General features: G+C 37.6%; 1 long non-coding RNA gene across 3 annotated transcripts in view; it reads left to right on the top strand.

The window, feature by feature from the left end:
• Positions 1-20,499, top strand: part of LOC129624442 (uncharacterized) — a 58,801-nt gene that overhangs the window by 5,176 nt on the left and 33,126 nt on the right. For all 3 annotated transcript variants that reach the window (XR_008700954.1, XR_008700953.1, XR_008700955.1), the window contains exon 2: positions 3,086-3,173. This is a non-coding gene — a long non-coding RNA (uncharacterized LOC129624442). The remainder of the gene's footprint in view (positions 1-3,085; positions 3,174-20,499) is intronic.

Below are 20,499 nucleotides of genomic sequence, written 5' to 3'. Positions count from 1 at the left end.
TGTGGTTTGTTTGTTTTGGTTACTGCAGCAGAAGGTAATAAAGATGTTTCAGTATCAAGGAATGTATTGATATCACATTGTATCAATAGGTAAAATAAGAAAATCCTGTATAATTTTATTCATTGTGTTTACAAAAGTCATTTGGGAAAATTCTGTGCTTAATTCTTAAATATTTTTCCAAAAGCATAACTTAGAAGGCTAATTCCTTCGTATGTTAGGATGTCTATTTCAAACCAACACCCATTTTAACCTAATTTAAAAGTAAAATACTGTCATTCCCTTTAAAAGTGGGATACATAGGGAATTCTGCTCTCACCAGTTTTACGTTGAAATGTCCTGCAAATTCAAGAGAATGTAATAGGAATGTAGTGGGTGAGAGAAAGTATTATTAACAGAAGATATGCTAGTTTAACTTGGAAGTTGAAATGACTTACTGAAGATGGTTAATGATGCCAGTTGGGAGAACACGCCCTTGCTGCTATTTGTTAACTAAGTGACTCTGGGCAAAACTGATTCTCTCCTTCACTATCTTCACTTAAAAACTTGAGAGAAAGATATTAGGTCTTAATATCAGAATTCAGGTAAAGGGTTTTGTTGACTGTGATACTCCATCTTTAGTTAATATTAGGTTCATTTTTATAGTCTGACTTATTTCTGAAGACCCACATTTGGAGATAACCATGTTTCTTCCTCAGAAATGTACATGACACAACTGTGGCTGTGGAACTTTGCCAGACACAGGCTTCTTAACTAGGGAAAGAAGAACCATCAAAAGTAGTAACGAATGAAGGTTAATACTGTCATATATTTGCAGTTAAGACTGGCGTTCTGCACAATATAATGGACTTTCAGTATATAAGATTTCTGATAGAGAAATTCATAAAGAAATGGAAGTTGTAAAATCAAGATTCTTTCTTGTTCTTGTGGAATAATAATGGTTAGGTATTTGTAAAGGATGCTGTCAATGTTTATTCATCCCCTTCCTGCCTCCCTTATCTTTTTCTTTCTGTACTTTTATTTCTCACTTTTTTGTTCCCATTAGGAAAATTTCTTATAAAAAATTTTTAAATATTCTGGGTTTATGGGTCTATCAACTTCCACATGCTTACATTATATTCCTTGGTAATGAGTTAGATATTTAGTCCTACTTCTTACTTGAAGTAGACATTTGGTGATTGATCATGTGAAAAGAGAAACAGACTTATCAAAGCAACACCCAGCTAGATGAAATCATCCTGCCTCTCATTCAGGTCTGTAGGGCACCATTGAGTATATAAGTTAACATGAGATAAGATAGCTTGTGTAAAGAAATCCTAATGTTGCTCCTTTAGCCATAGATACCAGTGTATAAATTAGGATACTATGTTGCTCTTTTAGAACTTTAAATAAACTGAACTTGATACTTTAAAATTCAGACTTGACTTTAGGCATTTTACTGACTTGTGATTATTTCCAAGAAATGATTATTTCCAAGTAGCACAGTACTTCTCCACAAATCTAGGGGGCAGTGGGGGGGGGGGTGGAAATCTCCTTTTGAAATATCACATAATATTGCTCAAAAATGTTTTGAGACCTGTAGCCATTAGTTTTATGATGAGCTTATTCAGGGAAATGGTTTCTTGCTTTTTTGAAGCTTATGAATTTAAATTCTTCATAAGATTTACTATTTTATTATTTGGTATACTTCTGGCATCCAGTCCCATCACTTCATGGGAAATAGATGGGGAAACAGTGGAAACAGTGTCAGACTTTATTTTTTTGGGCTCCAAAATCACTGAAAATGGTGACTGCAGCCATGAAATTAAAAGATGCTTACTCCTTGGAAGGAAAGTTTTGACCAACCTAGATAGCATATTCAAAAGCAGAGACATTACTTTGCCAACAAAGGTTCGTCTAGTCAAGGCTATGGTTTTTCCTGTGGTCATGTATGGAGGTGAGAGTTGGACTGTGAAGAAGGCTGAGCGCTGAAGGATTGATGCTTTTGAACTGTGATGTTGGAGAAGGCTCTTGAGAGTCCCTTGGACTGCAAGGAGATCCAACCAGTCCATTCTGAAGGAGATCAGCCCTGGGATTTCTTTGGAAGGAATAATGCTCAAGCTGAAACTCCAGTACTTTGGCCACCTCATGCGAAGAGTTGACTCATTGGAAAAGACTCTGATGCTGGGAGGGATTGGGGGCAAGAGGAGAAGGGGACGACAGAGGATGAGATGGCTGGATGGCATCACTGACTGGATGGGCGTGAGTCTGAGTGAACTCCGGGAGTTGGTGATGGACAGGGAGGCCTGGCGTGCTGCGATTCATGGGGTCGCAAAGAGTCAGGCACGACTGAGCAACTGATCTGATCTGATACTTTCTTCAGCATGGTCATTGTCTCATTCATCTTTGTAATCCTTAGTACTGGGCCTGTGTCTACTATATACTGGGTGCTCTGGAAATATTTTTTTGAACTGCTATTATGTTCTTTATTGGAAACTCAAAATGGGGTGCTTTGGGAAGTTTCTTTATATTATTATGTCTTATTTCCCCAAAAGAGCACCTGCATTTTTCAGCTAAAAGAAATCTCATTTAAGCACAAAACATGACATTCAGATACACCTTAGCTTTGGCAGGATTTGAGTACAATTGGAATACAGTAAAGCTAGTGAAGTCACTCAGTCGTGTCCAACTCTTTGCGACCCCATGGACGGTAGCATACCAGGATCCTCCATCCATGGGATTTTCCAGGCAAGAGTACTGGAGTGGGTTGCCATTTCCTTCTCCAAAGGATCTTCCCAACCCAGGGATCGAACCCAGGTCTCCTGCATTGTAGGCAGACGCTTTACCGTCTAAGCCACCAGGGAAGCCTGATCAGAGAATAGAGGAGTTAAGGTACTTCAAAATATCATGTAATTGGTATTATGGACTAAATGTGTTCTCCCTGAAATCATATGTTGAAGCACTAACACCCAGTGTGAGTGTTAGGTGGTGAGGCCTTTGGGAGGTAATTAGGTTTAGATGAGGTCATGATGGTGGAGTCCCCATAATGGTATTAGCTCACGTAGAAGATGATGAAGAGACACCAGAGCCTCTTCTCTCTGCCATATAGGGACACAGGAAGAAGACAACCTTCTATGAACGTGGAAGAGAACCAAAGCTGCTGGTGCCTTGATCTTGGACTTCCAGCCTCCAGAACTGTGAGAAATTCATGTCTATTGTTTAAACCACCCAGTCTATTGTATTTTATTCTGTAAGCCTGAGTTACATGTGGGCATTATTTTCATGTTCTGGGAGCTTGATATAAAGTATTAAGACTGTTACTGACATTGTAGGTAATATCGTGAGTTGGTATATATTTATTTACCTGTCTACTCAACTGCATCATAATGTAACATTTTTGAAAGTATTTTATATATAAATTTTTTCTCTAACAGAACTTTACCTTGGTTTACAAACTTAAATTCAAATTTATCTTTAAAAATGTCAAAACAGTCTCTCTATAGACTGTTTCAAAGCATAATATCTTAGGGAAACAGGAAATTTTTTTAAAGGGAAAAGGATTAGCCTTCAAAAGAAGAAAGGCCTGGGTTGGTTTGTTTTTTCCACGGAATCTAGTTGACTGAAAAAAATGGGAAATGCCACCTGAAAATGTGGGAGAACTGAACATAATAACTTGGGAATATTGGACCACAAGAAAGGGGTCCTTTCAGGCATCATTAAAATTGTTGCCAGGTGAAACTGAACAAATCTTGGCAGCAACAACCCAGAGAGAACCAACCCCTTTAGAGAGTATGTAAGTAAAGAATCATTTTGTGTACACAAGCTATCCACCATTTAAAAATTCTTAAAATCCCTGATTACTTGTCTTAATATATATGTATTTCAGAATCGGTAATATTATCAGGTAAGTTTTAGCTTTATATTTTTATGCTTTGGTTAGAATGAAAAGATTTGGGAATACCAAATCAGAGTCCTTCAAATAAAGCCCCACACAGTTTAAAGCAATCTTGTGTTTAGTTTGAGTTTTTTCCGTCTCTCTTTTGCAGTCTGTTGGTAATAGTTCCACAGGCTTGCATTCTTTGTATGGATGGCATATTTTTCTCAGTGCCTTCAGTGCAGGCATCAATAAGCTTGGAAAAGTGTTATTTCTCTCCAAGGCTACTGTTGATGCCACTGCATTAAAAAATGCTGAAGAATCTTGTCTTTGTGTTACTTTCTTACCTCCTTAACCTTTTTCAGTTTCTTCTTTGAGTTTGCTATAGAAGTTCATAGGTTTGTAAAGTTATTAATCCAAATAAACTTAGAAGGATTTATTTGTGTGTGTTGGGGGGTGTCTGGATTTCTGACAGATAGACGTTAGCTTTGCACAAAGATTAAATCCTGAATGTTGTTAATTTAAATTAAAAAAGAAAAAAATGATCTATAGAATTTAGAGTTCAAAGTGAAAGTTAAAGTCACTCAGTCCTGTCCGACTCTTTGTGACCCCATGGACTATACAGTCCATGGGATTCTCCAGGCCACAATACTGGAGTGGGTAGCCTGTCCCTTCTCCAGGGGATCTTGCCAACCCAGGGATCAAACCCAGGTCTCCCACATTGCAGGCGGATTCTTTACGAGCTGAGCCACAAAAGCCTTTGCAAAAAACCTGAACATTTTTTTTGACACACTGATGAAAAATTATTTACTGAGTTCTTTTTTTTTGTTCTACAACTGTTTGCACCCAAATAGAAGGTGTTTTTCCTTTGAAACTGTATATGTAGTCCTTGTGATTACTGCCGGAAATATTCTTTTTTGTTATTTTTAAATTTCAATTCTTAGAAATGCCTCTTTTCCTCCATTACATTTTTTTCTATTTTTAAAATGTCTTTGTAAATGACTTTAGATGTGTATTACAAATTGGACTTCAGAGGTCTGTGCTGGCGTACCTGACTGAAAGTCTTGATTGCCTCTTCCAGTGTATCAAGTTTAATTAATAGCCATGAAAACTTCAGCCTGCTCTTCATTTTAAATTCTCCTAAATGAGTTGCTTTTCAGTGGTGCTAGCTAATCCCTTGTAATCCAAAGTCATCAAAAAATCATATGATAACGCTTTTTGTATAATACAGAAATAATTTACAGCATTAGTCAAACAGTTTCAAAGGTGTCATTATTTGATAATTACCCCACCCCAGGGCCATTATTGTACTACATAATGTGACTAATGCTCTGTCATTTTTTTCTGTTGAAACTACAGCCGCAAATTGAAGAGTAACACATTCTGGCCTTTGGTTTTCTCAGTCAGCCTGAAAAAATTGATTGTCTTTTTCAACTTTAGCAGCTTAATATCTCACTTCAGGCTTTGTTGTTGTTTTTTTTTAATTCATAAATATATGACGGTAACAGTGGAGATAACATTTCTACTGCTATCTGAGGATAATAGATGAGTTATATTCTTGAATGCTGTTTGGTTCCAAACCTCATTTCCTTGTTACGTTTTAGCTGTGAGATCTAGAGCCAGTGTAAATTTTGGGATTAATGTATGTTAGTGGTGATTTTTTTTAAGAACTATGTCCAAATTTAGAAAGTCAAATCTTCATATTTATTTCAGCTGTTTCCTGTGGGCTTGTTGTTTTTTTTTAAACTGAGAAAGTTCTGTCATCAGTGATTTTCTTAGTAACCCTGCCCCCAGGTGACTCACACCTTTGTTTATTCTTCAGTGTGGCTACATATACCTTTTAGCATATATGGCCTTATTTATTATTCTCTTTCCCTAGAACAACCTTTTTCCATTTCCATGTGTTCATTGTCAACACTTAAGCACAGGTCATATGGCACTTCCTCCATGATACCTTTCTGGATTCTCCACAAAAAAACAATAAATCTCTTTTTTCTTCTGAAATGATATGGTATATACTTTTAACTTCTCATGCTCAATAATTAGGAAAAGTACACCTAATTAATAAAATGTGCACCTCTAATTCTCCAGAGTTCAGGGATCCTGTCTTATTCATTCTGGAGTCCTAAAAAGCTATCACTATATATTTGTTAAAATAAATGAACTATGTATATAGCAAAACAATGTTAATTTTATGGGTAAAAGGATAAATTTAGCTCAGTTGACTCATTAAAAAAATGAAATTGTGTTTTGCAAATATATGATTAAAAATATCAATAATTATAAGTAAAATTGTATACATTTTAGAGGATTTCCTAGCATGATAGTTGGAAGTTGAGAAGACAAAAACAACCAAGGAAATCCTTGTAACCAAGAATCACATTGAGCATAAGTGTTGCAGGAGCTGTTAAAAATGAACAGGGTAAAATACTGCTAAGGTATTTTTTTCCCCACTTTTTTTTTTAACAGCTTTGTTGCTTTTGGTCAAGTTAAAAGATTTTTAAAAGGTGTATTTTGATGAAGTAGGTAATCTATTTGAATATGTTAAATGGAGGGCTATACCACTAAAATTTAAAGAAAGCAAATTACCCGTGGATTCTGGAATCTTTGCATACCACTGTGATCAATGACCTGAGCCTCCTAACCCGGAGATGGAGAGCACATGAAACCATCAATTGCCTATAGGCACCTACAGATTCTCACTCAACCCAAGATCTGCCTCAAAAGCAGATCAAAGAATTATGTAATTAATAGACATCATTATTGGCAACTCACAGCCAGGGATTTAATTCAAGACACCCTAGCTGTTCCCTTCTCTTTCCTTCTCTAATAATAACCTTCTTAGTTATTCATCCTTCAGGACCCAAATCAATGCCATTTCTTGGGAAGGCTTTGCCATGTACATTAAATTACTTTCTCCTTTGTGCTCTTAAAGCACTTGTCTCTATATCTATTATAGAATGTACCACAATTCTTACAACTCCTCATTAACTGCCTAGATAGGGACTAAGTAAAAGAGATTAAAGTACAGGTTAAGCCACTAGCACAGTTTCTGTTATTTCTGAAGACCTGTATAAGAAAAGATTTTCTCCTTTCAGTATAATCATAGCACTTCATTTTCTGATCAACATTCTATCCTTTGTTTTAAGGCTGCTCTCACTTTCATTTCTGTGGAATCTGCAAAGGAGAGCTGTGGAAGCTCATATTATCAAGGGCCAGAACCCCCATGCCTCATGAAAATTATTTGTCAAAGTAACCTGGGAGAAGTGAGAAATTTGCCAGGTCAGTGACACCTAGTTTCTCAACTGGACATCATTAATACAATTAGGCACTAAAAGGGACACTGCCCTCACGTACTACCTGTTACTAGGCAATCCTTGCAGTATCTGAAATTCCATCCATCCACAGTCTGTTTCTCATCTCCTGTACCTTATAGCAGGCCTGCAGTCACTTACCATATTATATAGGTTCTAGCGTGTACACTAAATAATTTTGTATTTTGTTTTCAGTTTTCAGCTTCTCAGTTGTCTAATTTGATGGTTCAGTAATTTCTTATTCTTGTACATCTGAAGTAAGCCATTGAGTGCCCTTCCAGTATTCCCACAGTGCATTTCTAGAGCTTTACTGCACTGATCAGCTTTTCACAAACTATTTAAGCTTCATTTGGTCATCATTTAAAGATTTATTGCTGAAGCAGAATGCTTACACCCTGCCTGCTACCTACAACAATCAGTAATATTTTTTGCTCCAAGAAATAAATACGAAGACTTTTAAATAAAACTCCTCTAACAAATATTCTGGTAAGAATAATAAACACAAAATAAGATTGAAAATGGCTAAAATGTAACTGGAGAGCACAGTGAAAAATGAGGACATCTTTGTGAAAACCACGATTAGTGACCCAGGGAAAATCACGTGCAGTGTAAATAATAAACTGTGGCAAAATACTATACAAAAAAGATGTTTGTGACTCAGATCACCATGATGGTGTGATAACTCACGTAGAGCCAGACATCCTGGAATGCAAAGTCAAGTGGGCCTTAGGAAGCATCACTATGAACAAAGCTAGTGGAGGTAATGGAATTCCAGTTAAGCTATTTGGAATCCTAAAGGATGATGCTGTGAAAGTGCTGCACACAATATGCCAGCAAATTTGGAAAACTCAGCAGTAGCCACAGAAGTGGCTGGAAAAGGTCAGTTTTCATTCCAGTCCCAAAGAAAGGCAATGCCAAAGAATGCTCAAACTGTTCCACAATTGCACTTATCTCACACACTAGTAAAGTAATGCTCAAAATTCTCCAAACCAGGCTTCAATAGTATGTGAACTGTGAACTTCCAGATGTTCAAACTGGATTTAGAAAAGGCAGAAGAATCAGAGATCAAATTTCCAACATCTGCTGTATCATCAAAAAAGCAAGAGAGTTCCAGAAAAACATCTACTTCTGCTTTATTGACTATGCCAAAGCTTTTGACTGTATGGATCACAACAAACTGTGGAAAAATCCTCAAGAAATGGGAATACCAGACCACCTGACCTGCCTCCTGAGAAATCTGTATGCAGGTCAAGAAGGAACAGTTAGAACTGGACATGAAACAACAGACTGGTTCCAAATTGGGAGAGGAGTACGTCAGGGCTGTATATTGTCACCTGCTTATTAACTTCTCTGGAGTACATCATGAGAAATGCTGGGCTGGATGAAGCACAAGCTGGAATCAAGGTTGCCAGGAGAAATATCAATAACCTCAGATATGCAGATGACACCACCCTCATGGCAAAAAGTGAAGAAACTAAAGAGCCTCTTGAAGAAAGTGAAAGAGGAGATTGAAAAAGTTGGCTTAAAACTCAGCATTCAGAAAACTAAGATCATGGCATCTGGTCCCATCACTTCATCGCGAATAGATGGAGAAACAATGGAAGCAACGAGAGGCTTTATTTTTCTGGGCTCCAAAATCACTGCAGATGGTGACTGCAGCCATGAAATTAAAAGATGTTTGATCCTTGGAAGAAAAGTTACGACCAACCTAGACAGCATATTAAAAAGAAGAGACGTTAATTTGTGCCAACAAAGGTCCATCTAGTCAAAGCTATGGTTTTTCCAGTAGTCATGAATGGATGTGAGAATTGGACTATAAAGAAAGCTGAGCTCCGAAGAACTGACGCTTTGAACTCTGGTGTTGGAGAAGACTCTTGAGAGTCCTTGGACTGCAAGGAGATCCAACCAGACACTCCTAAAGAAAATTAGTCCTGAATATTCATTGGAAGGACTGATGCTAAAGCTGAAACTCCAATACTTTGGCCACCTCATGGGAAGACCCTGATGCTGGGAAAGATTGAAGGCGGGAGGAGAAGGGAACAACAGAGGATGAGATGGTTGGATGGCATCACCAACTCAATGGACATGAGTTTGAGCAAGCTCTGGGAGTTGGTGATGGACAGGAAAGCCTGGTGTGCTGCAGTCCATGGGGTCACAAAGAGTCAGACATGACTGAGCGGCTGAACTGAACTGTGGCAAAATATAACAAGTGACAGTACGTAAAACTTCACGAGGTGGAATCAGCTAGAGACTATAAATCAACAGGAGGATTAAAGCTTGGTAATACTTAAACAATATGGGATTTCATAGAAATAGTGGTCAAAAGGGAAAATGACCAAGCTATAATTGATAAAACTTAATATGGACAAATCCAGGAATCAGATCTTCATTTAATTTATATAGAAAAGTGATAGCAATAGATCATTCCAGAAAAGTTGAAATGAAAAAAGACAAAAGTGAAAATGGCTCAATTGCATTGTGTAGAGAATTGATCTGTTGGCTAAATTAGCTTCATAAAATTTGCTCTGGCATATTTTTTCTTCAAAATCAGCATACTTCTGACTGAAATATTTGTACTTACTAACACAGGGTCAAAACATCCCCAGTGTCAGAATAGCTGTGTCAAATGCTCTGTGCACATTTCATGCTGGGAGTCCCTTTTCTCTTAAAATTACTGATGCTTTGCTTAGAAGTCAGTGTATAGGGCCATGCATCACTAACTGTTAATAAAATATTAAAATGTGTTTATGAGCTTGCATTTCTTTAGGAAATGAGATTATTTTTAAAGATATTGTTATTTAGGAATTTTCTGATTTTCCCATCACTTAAATGAATATTTGAGATATTTTAAAGCATAAGGTGTTAGGGAGAAAATGCTTGGGAAACTAAACCAACTTTGTTGAACAGACATTATTAACTTAGAGGTGTTATTCCTGAATAGTTGTTCCCAGTCTCTTTGCAGTATGGAATCTTTTATCATTATGTGTGTTTTTATGGGGACTCCTGCCATCTTGCTTTCATACTTAGAGTAAATCATCATAAAGACAAAGAGAGGAATCTTGGGCTTGCAGAGAGGGTAGTAAATAGGTATGAAAAACCTTGGATGAACTTTAGAAATGCCAGTGTTGAGCGAGGGCCTGATTTGGTAGCAGTGATAGGTAAACTACCATGTAGCTCACTGGGGCCAAATGACTTTTGTAAAGTTCTGTAAGGTGATTAGCACACTTCTGGGACAATTATTTGTAATAAAACTCTAGAAAAAAAAGAGCTTTGAAGCTTTTCTTAAATATTTCCTAGGGATAGCAAGCATTTAATAGAAATAGTATATACCAGAGGTCAGCTATCAACTAATTTCACTTGTTATCCAGTCTAGTTTTGGTGTGGTGTCCCCTGTCTGAACAGGGCTGCTATCCAGCAGCAGGCACTAAATGATTGAGTAAGAATTAGTTTCTTGGGTTGTTGAATATATCAGAAAGTCCCAGCATATGAATGGGGAGATTAAAGAGGGAATACACTAAATCTATCAGTTCGGTCACTCAATTGTGTCCAACTCTTTGTGACCCCATGGACTGCAGCATGCCAGGATTCCCTGTCCATCACCAATTCCCAAAGCTTGCTCAAACTCATGTCCATCGAGTCGGTGATGCCATCCAACCATCTCATACTCTGTCATCCCCTTCTGTTTAGTATATTTGTAAGGCCTGGACATAATTTATAGAATTTTCATGTAGCTATATACTTATCCAAGGGAGATTTGTTAACATATTTCAAAAATATTCATTAATATACATATATACACACACACAGTTATACATATGTATGTATATGTGTGTGTTTATCCAGCTAATGATGATCAGTTGTTCCCTAATTACTGTATGGTTGCTTTCATATCAGATCAGATCAGATCAGTCACTCAGTCATGGCCGACTCTTTGCGACCCCATGAATTGCAGCACACCAGGCCTCCCTGTCAATCACCAACTCCCGGAGTTCACCCAGACTCACGTCTATCGAGTCAGTGATGCCATCCAGCCATCTCATCCTTTGTCGTCCCCTTCTCCTCCTGCCCCCAATCCCTCCCAGCATCAGAGTCTTTTCCAATGAGTCAGCTCTTCGCATGAGGTGGCCAAAGTATACTTTCATATATGTCTGTATAAAATTCAGAATAAACTGAAGAAGAAATATATTTGAGCTTTACTTTTGGAGAGAATTATTCTAATGACTTAATAAGCTAAGAAATTGAGTTTTCCTATATATCTACTTTATCATTTTTTAACTACCAATAACCATTACTGTGTTAACAGAAATCACAATTATAACTGGGTAAGAGAAAATGAATATGGGAACTTCCTTTTGGTAAACTAGCCATCCTGGTTTAACTGAGTGTAAACAGCACCAGGCACTAATAATTGAGTAAGAGTTAGTTTCTTGAGTTGTTGAATATATCAGAAAGCTCCTGAAAGACCTAAGAACCTCGGCTTCTAAGAATAAAAGAAAAAAACAAAAACTCATGCTTCATGAAAAAGCTCCTGGGTGAACAGATCAGGAACATAAGCTATCAGTAATACTAGCTTAACTATCTAAAGGACTTAGAAAAAGCAGCCCAGGGTGGACAACCCAAAAAGGCTGCTGAAGCATCCAATGTGTCAGGTAAAGAGACAGTATCTGAAGGTAACGCAGCAGGTCTTCCCACCCAGCAGGTCCCAAAGTCAGTTACGAATCTTGATCTTCTCTGTTTGACAGAAGCATGCTTGCCTTTTCATCTCAGATCCTAATCCTCATTGTTGTGCATGCAAATCTGTTTTACATTATTTTAAAAAGAAGCTTATTTAGCATTAGGTCTAGAAATTTTACATATTGAAGGTGGGGAGAATATTAAGTTATATACATGATGTATTAAATGATTGACTTAAATATAGTGAATAATCGTATATGATGTTATATCAATGTTATTCTTTGTCAAAAAGCAAGAAGAGCAATGTGCTGCTTCCCATTCATATCTCACTGGTAAAAGTGTAAAATGGTCAAATACTTTGAAGAACAGTTTGACAATATTAAATATGACCATGTGTGCTAAGTTGCGTAAGTCTTGTTTGATTCTTTGCGACCCCATGGACTGTGTCTCACCAGGTGCCTCTGTCCATGGGATTGTCCAGGCAAGAATACTGGAACGGATTGCCATTTCCACCTCCAGAGGATCTTTCAGACCCTGGGATCGAACCCACGTCTCTTGCATCTCCTGCATTGGCAGGTGGATCCTTTAGTACTAGTACCACCTGGGAAGCCCTAAATATGACTGTTCAGTTCAGTTCAGTCTCTTCAGTTGTGTCCAGTTCTTGGCAACCCCATGGACTGCAGCACACCAGGCCTTCCTGTCCATCACCAACTCTAGGAGTTCACTCAAACTCAAGTCCATCAAGTCGGTGATGCCATCCAACCATCTCATCCTCTGTTGTCCCCTTCTCCTCCTGCCTTCAGTCTTTCCCAGCATAAGGGTCTTTTCCAGTGAGTCAGTTCTTCACATGAGGTGATCAAAGTATTGGCATTTTGGCTTCAGCATCAGTCCTTCCAATGACCGTAAACATATATATAAATGTCATGACATGAGCTTATGCAAATTCATAAGAAAAACACCATTTCCAGGAAGCCTTCCCTGAATCCCCTGTCTGGGCTGATTAGGTAAATTATTTATGAATAAAGAAGAGCTTATATTTAAAAATAAGACATTTTGAGGATTTAATACCTTTACATGATTAAGTCATGAAGTTAGAGGAGAGTGGCATTAAATGAGAAAGTGAATAGAAGGCAATTTCAGCATATAAAGGTAACATCTCAATTAGAAGAGGAAGATTTAAGAAAAAGCCTGCATCAGTCAGGAAATGATACTTACAGCAAGTATTTCATCACAAATTTAAAATTTAATGGATTTACATTATTTGACTTTGAAACTATAATATACAGTATGCATATACCAACTATTTTTTTGTCCTGTATTTGGTTATGATAAAATGGAAACAATAAATTATCAACTAAACTTTGAGGCAGAGATATTAATTTTCCTTTTGATTTAAGAGATTAGAATACAGATAAAATAAATAAATAGAGTTAGTCTTCTTATGTTAAAATTTTGCTATCCAAAGAAAAAAAATAAGCATGTGGCTGTTTTTTTCTAACCACAAGTTTAATGTAAAGAATATTCTGTTTTATTGGCTCTTTAAGCTAGGCCTCCCTCTAGGTGCATCAATAAAGAGATTAGTGAACGAGTATGGGATAGGAAGTGACAGTTTCTAAAATCCAGCTACCCATTCTCAAGCACATGTTACATTATTTGAGGATATGATTTTTCTATCAATTAGATGGTAATACCATTCATCTTGGCACAAAATAAGCAAAATTTTGGATTGTATCAAGGTACCAATAGATGATTTAAACTTATAGTTAATGTTACCAGTTTTATCTCCATATAAAAGCATGCTAATGACCTCTCCCCCACTTTTCTGAACTAGAGTATTATAATGTATTAAAAGGGAATGTAGAGGAGCCATACTTAAAACATTTATAAGAAGCATACCTATGTAATTATGTAACAACTCATCACTAAATGGATTACTTTTTCTTCACTTTTGCCCTTATCTAATTTGTTTCCAAAATGTTTACTGAAATCTCTTCATGATGCATATCTTTCTTCCTTATTAGACCGTAGGCTGTCGACTTAATTTAAGGGAATGCTCCTGACTTAGATTCCTATGGAAGAGTTTCATAGAGGGGCAGCTGTGGGAAAACATAATCCCAGCTATTCCTCCTCCCGCACTTTCAAGATCTGTTACCTCACACATATTGAGTCCTCCATTAAAAGCAAGGGTTATAAAGCCATGGTTGGGAAAAAAAAAAAACACAAAAACCATTATGCTGGGTTTTGTTCAGGATTTGTTTTGGAATTTTCTTTGAAGCTTTAACTGAAAGATGTTTAGAGAGACATGGCTCAAGGGAGGATATATAAATACTGTCTTCTACTGTTCCTGTGGTAGTAAATGATGTGCTCCCATTAGATGATGCTTCTTAACATCATTCATGATGCTCCCCCAGGCGTCCAGAGATTTGGAGGCATTGCACTGCACCTTGCTCTTGGTATCCCTAAGGAGGAATCCTTTGGTGGAGGTTCCAGTCCCCATAGATTGGCAGAATTTCTAGTCTGATGTCTGATAGCTCCTTCTGTGCACTTTTTAAAGTTTCTGGGCATTTAATAGATACATAAGGGAAGACATCTGCTTCTCTCTGAAGAGCTCAGATTCCATTCTGATGAGTATTATGCATTAAGGAATGACAAGTAGAATTACCTTCATTTTTGGTTGGCTTGGCAATTAAAATTCACATTACATCCCATCACAATTACCCAGGTGAGAAACTCTTCACAAAATGAACCAAATTCTTTCAACCCCTAAAATCTATATCACAAATTCAGCTTATTTTAGGGTTATTTTGCTTTTGAGAATGAACAAAATTTCCAATGTATTGGTAGTTAAAAATTAAGTGTGGTAGCTGACTGTAGTGCTTGTATCTTTCTGCATATTTTGTATTATTTATTAGTTACACAACTCAGATACTGAGCTTGCTCCCCAGTCAGAGAGACCTGGGCTATGCTCCTTGTTTATACTATACCACATTCTTGCCCGCTGTTGTCAGCAGTAATTTTGTGTTCAAGTTCACTAACTCTCAAACAGAAACTTGAACAGATTCTAATGCAGGGAGTGGTACGTTATACCCTTTCCCTCTTTTCATGAGAGAAAGATGCTATGCAGGAATCCAGAAATGAGACGTTACATGGTCTATAACAAGTGCCTGCCAGCCACAGAAATAATCCGCTTACCTTTTGTAGTGTGACTATGTGTTGTGAGAAGGGTAAAATTTAAGAAGACCTAGAAATATTCTTCTTCTGGGAATTAAGAGCATGGGAGCTTATGAGAACAGGGAAGGTAAAAAACCCAGTGCATAGATGGTTGAAAAAGAAAATAACAAGAGGGAATATTAGACCAATGACTGGAGGGTCTTAAGTCAGCAGCCTAGGAAATATTAATTAAATTTAACAGCATAAACAGAGATGAATTTTTGTATATTTGCTCAAATAAACAAGCAACGTGAAATATCTCACTTTTGCTTCCCTTGCCTGCAGAATAATTTCTTAATCTTCAGTTTTACGTTGTCCCTAGCTTATCTTTCTGGATGCTAGGTTTTCCTTCATATAATGCAACTTCTTCAAATGACTCTGGGTTATAAACCACTTCTCTAAATACCTTCTCTACTATTTTCTAAATGTAAACTTTAATGTACTAAATGACCCAGGACATATATCCCATTTCTACATTATTGTAACAAAGAATCATGGCTTTGTAGCTTCTGTTCTTTATTCCTTTCGGTCTCTATAGTGAAAAGTGATGGTTATGGGTGTTCCTGTTCTAATTACAAGAATAATCTAGACTACTACAGCTCCAGTCAACCCTTGAGAAGCCTAAATAATGCATCTATGTAAGAAACAGCTCATTAGCCATAAATGTTAAAAGTATAAAGTACAGTGTGTATCTATATATAAAAAAAGTTAACATTTAAATTCACATAAAGATTATAGAGTTCTCTGGGAAATGTGTGCTCAAGTGAAGTATCTGATACTGTACATACTAACCTATTTACTTATAAATCTTAAGTGAATGTCTGTGAGGTCAGTACTTCATTGGAACCATGCTTTATATACACAGTAAGTCCTAAAGAAGAGTTTCCCAGGTGGCACTAGTGGTAAAGCATCTGCCTGCCAATGCACAAGATACAGGAGACATGGGTTCGATCCCTGGGTCAGAAAGATGCCCTGGAGAAGAAAATGACACCCCACTCCAGGATTCTTGCCTGGAAAAGTCCATGGACAGAGGAGCCTGGCAGGCCACAGACCATGGGGCCCCAAAGAGTCAGACACGGCTGAGTGATTGGGCATAGAGCACAAGTCCTAAGGGGAGCTTACTGGTCAATTTATTCTATTGAATAAATAATATGTATTTTAAGAGTTTCAAAAAATACTTTGAGATATATTTTATTTTTCTTTATTTTTCATATTTTTTCTAGGGAGTTTTCTCTTTTGCCCCCATAATAAAAATCATGTAGACAAAGTATCTATTCAAATTAGCAACTTTAGCCTCTTTTTCTAAGATAACACCAAATTAAATGGAAAATTTTGCCTCTTGATCCGTTGCCTATTTTTGTTGCTTCATGGTCAGAATGCCCTGCAGTAGCACAACAGAAAGAAAAAAAAGAAAAACTTTGAAGGGATCTGAGCCTAGAAAGATTTTAGGTAGCACTTATCAAACAGCTACAAAAATATGTAACACCTTGTAGAATTTTTATATGAAAAAGAAAACCAATAGGATGAAAGGATTCTAATGCTAACTTTTGAACTAACATGAAATAAATTCAGTTTCATGAAATTACAAACCATTTCCACAGTTAAATAGATTGCACTTAATTTTGGTTCACGTTTATTAATTTTCTCTCCCCATCTAGTCTGGAAAAGCTTTGAAGGGAGGAACCCTATTTTATAAAAGATAAAGATACCAAATAATGAAATTAATTTATATATGTGGCAAATGAAAATCTGTCATATTATAATTATGCATCCTACAGTTTATCTTGAGGCAAGCAAACAAAACAACATATACATGAGTTAATTCTACTCAGCAATAACAATTTTATTTCACCAAAACAACAGGCTAAAGTCAGTTTTCCCCTGAGCACTTTAGGAAAAAATAGAGTATTTATTCCACTATAAAAATTACAAAACATTTGTTAAAGTCCCCGTAAGACTAGTGGCTGAAAAATTCGTCTGTCTTCATGTATGCAAAAACCCTTGGTTTTCCTGAAAGTCACTACATGTCTCTGATAACAATTATGGCAACAGATATTGGGCATGCTTTGAAGTAAATAGGTATTCTGGAGTAAAAGAAGATAATCTATGAATTGTACATTATAAGAATATTAAATATAACTGAAGTAGATTGTTCTTTTATTAGTTCAAAGTAGGAAACTGGATTCAGAAAATACCTATATTTAGGACACCCTCTGGCCTGGCTTTTTACCTTTCTCTTAACCACCAGTGTCCTGGAACCCTGCTCTTAGGCATCTGTTTCCCAAAGCATATTGTATATAACATTGGTGGGCAAGAACAATAGTTTTATTATATATCTAATCACAAACTGGAATCAAGATTGCTGGGAGAAATATCAACAACCTCAGATATGCAGATGAAACAACTCAAATGGGAGGAAGCAAAGAGGAACTAAAGAGCTTCTTGATGAGGGTGCAATAGGAGAGTGAAAAAGCTGGCTTAAAACTCAACATTCAAAAAACTAAGATCATGGCATCCGGTCCCATCACTTCATGGCAAATAGAAGGGGAAAAGGTGGAGGCAGTTACAGATTTCCTTTGCTTGGGCTCTAAAATCATGTGGGATGGTGACTGCAGCCATGAAATGAGAAGATGACTGCTTCTTGGCAGGAAAACTATGACAAACCTAAACAGTGTGTTACAAAGCAAAGACATCACTTTGCCAACAAAGGTCCATGTAGTCAAGGCTATGGTCTTTCCAGTAGTCACGTACTGTTGTGAGAGCTGGGCCATAAAGAAGGCAGAATGGCGAAGAACTGGTGCTTACAAACTGTGGTGTTGAAGAAGACTCTTGAGAGTCCCTGGGACAGCAAGGAGATCAAACCAGTCAATCTTACAGGTAATCAACCCTGAATGCTCATTGGAGGGACTAATGCTGAAGCTAAAACTTCAATGCTTTGGCCACCTTATGTGAACAGCGACTCATTGGAAAAGACCCTGATGCTGGGCAAGATTGAAGACAAAAGGAAAAGAGGGATGAGATGGTTGGATGGCATCAGTGATGCAATGGTCATGAACTTGAGCAAACTGCGGGAGATGGTGAGTGATAGGGAGGCCTGGTGTGCTGCAGTTCATGGGGTCATGAAGAGTCGGACACTACCTGATGACTGCATAACAACAAAATATGCCTTAGAGTAACAAACTTCAACACAGCTTGATGAAATTTTGTTGAATCTTTTTCTTTGAAAGGCATTTATAAAGAGCATTCTTAGTGATTTTGTTATCTTTTAATGCTTTAATAGCTAACTTGAAACCATTAGCTGTCTGATGGCACCTAGATGGACTGATCTTTAAATTAGTTCTTTCAAGTTGTCACTTCAGTTCAGTCGCTCAGTCATGTCTGACTTTTTGCCACCCCATGGACCGAAAGACGCCAGGCTTCCCTGTCCATCACCAACTCCAAGAGCTTGCTCAGACTCCTGTCTATTGAGTCGGTGATACCATCCAACCATCTGATCCTCTGTCATCCCCTTCTCCTCATGCCTTCAATCTTTCCAGCATCAGGGTTTTTTCCTGTGAGTCAGTTTTTTTGCATCAGGTGGCCAAAGGATTGGAGCTTCAGCTTCATCATCAGTCCTTCCAATGAATGTTCAGGACCGATTTCCTTTAGGGTGGACTGGTTTGATCTCCTTGTTGTCCAAGGGACTCTCAAGAGTCTTCTCCAATACTGCACTTTGAAAGCTTCCAAGTTCTATTATTCAGTAAAAGCAACACCCAGCATTTCTGAAGGATTTCACATTTTACAAAAGTCCTTTCAAATACATTTTATCATTAATCCTTATCACAGTCCTGATTAATACGTATAATTATTTCCATTTCTTTAATTACAGACACTGATTCTTGATTACCTGATTTGCATAAAGTATGACAAGTGTATGCAGCACAGACCTTGGATTCAGACTAAACTGAACCAAGTCCACCTACAGGATATTTGGTCATGACGCTGGCAGTCATGATGGTGAAAGCCTCTACTCTATGGAAAAATAAGCTCAGAGTAAAATGGGCAGAGATCTCTTCAAGAAAATTAGACATACCAAGGGAACATTTCATGAAAATATGGGCACAATAAAGGACAGAAATGGTATGGACCTAACAGAAGCAGAAGATACTAAGAAGAGGTGGCAAGAATACACAAAACTACAAAAAAGATCTTCACGACCCAGATAATCACAATGGTGTGATCACCAATCAAGAGCCAGATATCCTGGAATGCTAAGTCAAGTGGACCATAGAAAGCATCACTGTGCACAAAGCTAGTGGAGGTAATGGAATTCCAGTTGAGCTATTTCAAATCCTAAAAGATGATGCTGTGAAAGTGCTGCACACAATATGCCAGCAAATTTGGAAAACTCAGCAGTAGCCACAGAAGTGGCTGGAAAAGGTCAGTTTTCATTCCAGTCCCAAAGAAAGGCAATGCCAAAGAATGCTCAAACTGTTCCACAGTTGCACTTATCTCACACACTAGTAAAGTAATGCTCAAAATTTTCCAAACCAGGCTTCAATAGTACATGAACTGCGAACTTCCAAATGTTCAAACTGGATTTAGAAAAGGCAGAAAAATCAGAGATCAAACTTCCAACATCCGCTGGATCATCAAAAAAGCAAGAGAGTTCCAGAAAAACATCTACTTCTGCTTTATTGACTATGCCAAAGCCTTTGACTGTGTGGATCACAACAAACTGGAAAATTCCTCAAGAGATGGGAATACCAGACCACCTGACCTGCCTCCTGAGAAATCGGTATGCAAGTCAAGGAGGAACAGTTAGAACTGGACATGAAACAACAGACTGGTTCCAAATCAGGACCAGTACGTCAAGGAAAGGAAAAGGAGTATGGGAAGGAGTACGTCAAGGCTGTATATTGTCCCCCTGCTTATTTAACTTATATGCAAAGTACATCAGGAGAAATGCTGGGCTGGATGAAGCACAAACTGGAATCAAGGTTGCCAGGAGAAACATCAGTAACCTCAGATATGCAGATGACACCACCCTCATGGCAGAAAGTGAAGAGGAACTAAAGAGCCTCTTGATGAAAGTGAAAGAGGAGAGTGAAAAAGTTGGCTTAAAACTCAACATTCAGAAAACTAAGATCATGGCATCTAGTCCCATCTCTCCATGGTGAATAGAAGGGGAAACAGTGAGAGACTTTATTTTGGGAGGGCTCCAAAATCACTGCAGATGGTGACTGCAGCCATGAAATTAAAAGACGCTTGCTCCTCAGAAGAAAGGTTATGACCAACCTAGACAGCATAGTAAAAAGCAGAGACATTGCTTTGCCGACAAAGATCCATCTAGTCAAAGCTATGGTTTTTCCAGTAGTCATGTATGGATGTGGGAGTTGGACTATAAAGAAAGCTGAGCACTGAAGAACTGATGCTTTTAAACTGTGGTGTTGGAGAAGACTCTTGAGAGTC

Source organism: Bubalus kerabau, chromosome 12 (genome assembly GCF_029407905.1).
Source record: "Bubalus kerabau isolate K-KA32 ecotype Philippines breed swamp buffalo chromosome 12, PCC_UOA_SB_1v2, whole genome shotgun sequence".
NCBI lineage: Eukaryota > Metazoa > Chordata > Mammalia > Artiodactyla > Bovidae > Bubalus > Bubalus kerabau.
The sequence above is the reverse complement of the archived record's forward strand: the minus strand, read 5'-3'. Positions and strand labels throughout refer to the sequence as shown.